This window comes from Cebus imitator, unplaced genomic scaffold (genome assembly GCF_001604975.1).
Source record: "Cebus imitator isolate Cc_AM_T3 unplaced genomic scaffold, Cebus_imitator-1.0 Scaffold365, whole genome shotgun sequence".
Taxonomy (NCBI): Eukaryota; Metazoa; Chordata; class Mammalia; order Primates; family Cebidae; genus Cebus; species Cebus imitator.
In genome coordinates this window covers 2,002,305-2,007,329 of record NW_016107680.1, presented here as the reverse complement: position 1 = coordinate 2,007,329, position 5,025 = coordinate 2,002,305, and the positions used below count along the sequence as shown (strand labels likewise).

The window sequence follows — 5,025 nt, the reverse complement described above, 5'->3', positions numbered from 1 at the left end:
GAGAGTGAATGACCTGGGGGAAGGTGAGTGGGTGATGCCTGTGACTGAGTCTGCCTCGGCATCCTGTGGACCCCAGGTGTCTCCTGGTTAATCTTCCCAGTAGCTGGGATTCCCAAGGAGGAGATGCCTGACGATTGAGCTCCTATTGGAGGGTTGGGTTTTTAGGCAGATAGGGAGGTTCAGAGAAAGCCGCTCCCTGCGTTTGCTGCTCCTCCAGTGCCTTCAGTTTGAAGCAATCAATATATTTTGCAACTGCGTTTCCTGAACCCTGTTACTCTTGGAGCACTGAAACCCACAGCTTCAATGACTGGGATGCCCAGAGCAAGAAGATCTGCAGGAAATGGAAATACGCCTTAAATCACATTTCAAAAGACACTGTGCTCATTATGAACCATCTGCAATAGGAAAGGAGGTGAGCATACGGAGCTCTCTTTCCTCTCCTTCCTCCTTGAGGGATAGCCTCCTATTTCATTAAAAAAATGCCTGAGGATGTGAGTTTATCCAAATGACACAGCTGTAGGAGGGGAGGTCATTAGGAAGAAGCTCCGTGGAAAAAAGGGAAATGAAAGCTGATTGTTACCAATAAATTAGAGCAATTTTCTTAATTTACTGTCCATTTGCTTGCTTGTTCTTTGCTGGCGTGTCTTATGAAATATGAAAATCTGACAATGAGTCACTTGGAAGGAGCCTATCTCCACGCCAAGGCCAGGTCTCTCTGTGGCACCAGGGGATTTACTGTTCTCCCTGGGTAACCAGAAAAGAGCCCAGCGGCCCCCTTTGTTCCCTGCTGGCCGTCTGAGACGCAGCCTGCTCCGGCCTCCCGCTGCGGCCTTTGGGGTGGGGCTGGGAGACAGCGTCTTCACGACTGACCCTGTGTCAATCCCTTCCTGGCAAAGGAAGAGGGAAGGCGCACAGGGGCTCTGGAGCCAAGGGGGGGCACCAGTAGAATGAGCCAGTCAAACGCACAGAGCACTACATTCTTCTCGAGCTCAACCCAGGAAAAATCTCCCAGCTCTCACGGCGTTGCTTGCTAATCTCCCTTTGTGGCTATGATTCAGCTGCTGCGGATCCTTCTCAAGCGTCCAGCTTCCTTTTAGCTGTAGAAAGAGAATGAAAAAAATGTACCCTAAGACCCTGGATTTTTTTTTCTTCCATTTCTGTTGCCAGTGAGTCTGTTTGAGAAGCAGCTGGCGCAGGCCGCAGAAATGTGTACCAGCACTAATGGGGGCGCAGGAGCAGCGCTGGGCACCCAGGCACCGCCAGACGTGGGCTTACTGCGGCCCACCCTCCCAGGGTGACCTGCCGGCGACACATGTTTCAGACCTGCAGAGGGAGTCTGGAAATATCTCCCTGCTTCTTTATTTTCTTTGGAGGCTCCCGCACATTGCATTAGTTCCGTGATCAAAAGTGCTGCTTCCAAGCAAGTTAACTGGAGCAGACTTCACTTCACCCCTCCCACATTTCCTTATAGGAAATTCAGGAAGTTGAGTGTAAACGTGTCTGTCCACCTAAGTATTTATTTTTCCATAGAAAGGGCAGTCTTTTTCGTTGCTTTGTTCTTACCCAGCTCATAAAGGGCCTGATCATTTATTCAGCAATATTTACCAAGTGCCAACCATGTACCAAACACCGTGGCTTACAGTGAGGACACCCTAAAAGCCAGGTGGACAAAGCGCAAAGCGTGAGTGTCACCAGCAAAACCAAGCTCTGTAAAATAGCTAACGAGGTTTATCCTGCACCAACGTGAGTGGCCGTGACTCAGGGAGCAATCTCAAGGGGTCCTGACAGAACCTGTCCGAGGTGGTCGGGTTACGGTTTTAGAGATTTTAGGGAGAAAGAAGTTATAGGCAAAGCCATAAATCAATCCATGGAAGGTGTACATCGGTTCTGCCTAAAAAGGTGGAATATCTCAAAGGTGAGAAGTGCAGGGCTCATAAGTCATAGATGGATTCAAGGGTTTTCTGATTGGCAATTGGTTGAAAGAGTTAAGCTTTGTCCAAAGACTTGAAGTTGGTAGAAAAAAATGCTTGAGTTAACATAAGTGTGGGTGGTGGAAGCCGAGGTCCTCGTTCCGTAGAGGAAGCCTCCAGGTAGCAGCTTCCAGAGGGTATAGATGGCCAATGTCGCTCTTCAGGCCTTAACAGGCGTCAGACTCTTGGTTCATCTCTCCGAGAGCTGGAAGGGCCTGCCTGCCTGAATGAAGATGCTCCACAGATACAAATCCCCATGAAAGATGGCTTTGCAGGGCCATTTCAAAATACGTCCGAGAAATCTATTGTAAGGTGAAATACATTTGATTTCCTTTGGAGAGCGCTGTCTGTCACAGGATGCTACCCCAGAGTCAGGTTGGAACTGGTTATCCGGTTGCCGTGGAGTCTGCCTTGTCAGTGTTATGATCTCTGTCTTGAGGTTCATGCTGGTCAGTTGTGTCTAAACTCCAAAGGGAGGAGGCGTAGTGAGGTGTGTCTGACATCTCTTCCCATTGTGGGAATTCCGTTTGTCAGCCTTCTCTGGTGTATCAGTAGTAGCTGTTGTTGTTGTCTGCGTTGCTGTAAAGGGGTGCCTCAGACTAGATGATTTACTTATTTACTTTGGTTTCTTTTTGAGACAGAATCTCGCTCTGTCACCCAGGCCAGAGTGCAGTGGCACAATCTCAGCTCACTGCACCCCCTGCCTCCTGGGTTCAAGCTATTCTCCTGCCTCAGCCTCCTGGGTAGCTGGGAGTACAGGTGCCCGCCACCACACCCAGCTAATTTTTGTATTTTTAGTAGAGATGAGGTTTCACCATGTTGGCCAGGCTGGTCTCGAACTCCTGACCTCAGGTGATCTGCTCACCTTGGCCTCCCGAAGAGCTGGGATTACAGGTGTGAGCCACCACATCTGGCCATGAGACTGGATAATTTATAAAGAAAATTTTATTTTGGCTCACAGTTCTGTAGGCTGTGTAGAAAGTGTGTTGCCAGCATCTGCTTCCTGTGAGGCCTCAGGAAGCTTCCAATCGTGGTGGAAGACTCAGGGGGAGCAGGCATGTCACATGGCAAGAGAGGGAGAAAGAGAAAGAGCGGGAGGGGAAACGGCCTTTGCAAAGGTGATGACAGGGAGAGAAATCTGACATGGGTGACTCTATCTGGCGTCTGACCACCAAGCTGTCCTTGGCCATTCCTGGATGTAGGCCATGCTAACCTTGGGATGAATTTATCGTTTAACCTTAAGGCAAGGATGATGATAACCCTTCCCAGAACTAACCCGCCTTTGTAGAACCAATGAAATACCTTGTAGTTAGGCTTATGGGAGGGGCCTGATCCTGCTAAGAGACAGGCACAGTTCCTATGATCCCTTACTGCTCCGGGATCATGTGGCCGGGGTCGCAAGATTTGAGACTTCTCAATTGCTCCTAGAGATGACATCACTACTGTAGAACCTGAGATGGGTTTTTTGCGGTGTGTTTCAGACAGTCCCCACCTGGACTCCTGACTCCTGACTCACCTGATCCTGGGGCCTCACCCAGGAGCTGACCCAGAGCATGGGGCTTGTTTCCACACCCTGTGATTTCATCCCTAGCCAATCAGCAGCACCCATTCCCTAGCCCCCGGCCCACCAAATTGTCATAAAGACTCTAACCTCTGAGCCTTCAGAGAGACCAATTTGATTGATAGCTCCAGTTCTCCCTTGAGGGCCGGCTTCATGTCACTTAAATTCTCTACCACAGTGCCATGGCCTCAGTGGATTGATTTTGTCTGTGTAGCAGGCAAGGAGAACGTGCCTGGTGGTCACAGAGGTGCCAGGTTATTTTAGACACCGAGCTCCCCTATGCACTGACACAGCAAGAACTCACTCATTACCATGAGGAGGGCCCCAAGCCATTCATGAGAAATCCACCCCCATGACCCAAGCACCTCTCACCAGGCCCCACCTCCGACACTGGCAATCACATCAACATGAGATCTGGAGCGGACACACATCCAAACCATATCATTTAAGGTCCCCTTGGCTCAGAGCGGGTGCATTCAGTGGGTTGAGGGCTTAGGATTTTGTTTTTTGTTTACACAAGGCGTGAGTGGAACTTATAAACAAATGGGGCAGAGGAAGACATTAAATAAGTAAAAATAAACCACCATTATGTGTATTTTGTTTGCTGTACGTGCTCCGGCACTGTGAAGGAAATAAACAGCTTCTCTGACGTCACGGTATTTAGTGGGATGGGAGGTGCCCGAGAAATTATGGACTGGCTTTTCAACTCCTGTTCCAACCCATTTATGGAATCACTTTCTGAACTACAGCTGGAATGCCTGTTTGAACTGCAGAGGCAGAGAAGAAAGAAAGGACAAGAAAGATGAAAGAGAAGGGAGGGAGGGAGGGAGGAAGATGGATGAAAATTACACTTCCCAGACTCCTTGCAGCTAAGGCCTGCCTGCCCCCTGTCCCCAGCTTTGTGAGTCTTAGGTGGAGAAAATGAACAGCAGAGCTTTGCGCAGTGGCAGTGTCATAGCCAGTGAGGTTTTTCCGAGGCGTGATGATTGCTAATGGAAAATGAACAGCACAAGGCAGTGGACCTTGTGGGGAGTTGAGATATTTTCACATACCTGGCGACAGAGGCACTAGATTCTTCTAGACAGCTCTGCTGAAGCACTTTGCCTGCTTTCTGGGGTTGCAGGGCTGGGAGGCAGGCGGTGATAGTGAGCTTCCCACAAAGACACATCAGTGGCGTCACTTTTCCCAGCAGCGGTCCCTCCTGCGCGCAGAGCTTCCCAGCTGCCTTCCGTGCAGTCAGCACCGCCATTCTGCCTCCATCACAGGATCTTGCACCTGAGTATCCTCCTGCTCTTCCCCCAAGGGCACTCAGCTGATGCTTCTTTCCCTTCCACAGAAGCAGCACTTGTATCAGAGGGTCCTGCCCTGCGCAGATCTTCCTTAGGGGGACACAGGGGAGATGGTGGATGCAGGTTCTCCTTGTGTCTCAGGCGCCCCGGGGCTTTCTCAACCATCTAGCGCACTAGCTCACACTGTCTTTAAGGATTTGCGGCC

At 50.1% G+C, this 5,025-nt stretch overlaps 1 pseudogene; it reads left to right on the top strand.

Annotated features, from left to right (window-relative positions):
• The first annotated feature begins 4,463 nt into the window (after positions 1-4,463).
• LOC119468008 lies at positions 4,464-4,624 on the top strand (annotated as a pseudogene).
• The last annotated feature ends 401 nt before the right edge of the window (positions 4,625-5,025 follow it).